This window comes from Octopus bimaculoides, chromosome 9, assembly GCF_001194135.2.
Source record: "Octopus bimaculoides isolate UCB-OBI-ISO-001 chromosome 9, ASM119413v2, whole genome shotgun sequence".
NCBI lineage: Eukaryota > Metazoa > Mollusca > Cephalopoda > Octopoda > Octopodidae > Octopus > Octopus bimaculoides.
In genome coordinates, this window is record NC_068989.1 from 75,704,361 (window position 1) to 75,704,836 (window position 476).

General features: G+C 28.6%; 1 protein-coding gene across 1 annotated transcript in view; it reads right to left on the reverse strand.

The window, feature by feature from the left end:
- LOC128248765 (delta-like protein C) overlaps nt 1–476 on the reverse strand; it is a gene marked incomplete at its 5' end in the record, with an annotated part of 21,452 nt that overhangs the window by 20,220 nt on the left and 756 nt on the right. The gene's annotated exons all lie outside the window — the stretch shown is intronic.

Below are 476 nucleotides of genomic sequence, written 5' to 3' on the forward strand. Positions count from 1 at the left end.
ATTTAACACACTCACCGGTAAAATTTCCACTTATTTCTTATTTTTATTTTCCTAAAATTTTCGTTGCGTCTTGCAAAAGAAATAAGTGGAAATTTTACCGGTGAGTGTGTTAAATTTTAAGGCACAATAAGAAAATGACTCTCCCCAGACATAACATGATATTTTATATATATATACATATGTGTGTGTGTGTGTGTGTGTGTGCAAAGCATAATATGTCATACATGTATGTATATTGTTATAATTGTCTTTTTAGTAAATAAATAAATTGACATAATGTCTAAAAGTTGATGAATACCACCTATTGATCCCCTCCATTTTCTTATTGCGCTATAAATTAATGGTAAAATAACTCTTTACCCTCACCCATTTATTACACGCGGTAATGTAATTGCTATGCAATGAAAAAACACTTGTGTATTAATAATTGGGTATTCTACCAGCAGTATATTGGAATATATATATATATATATATA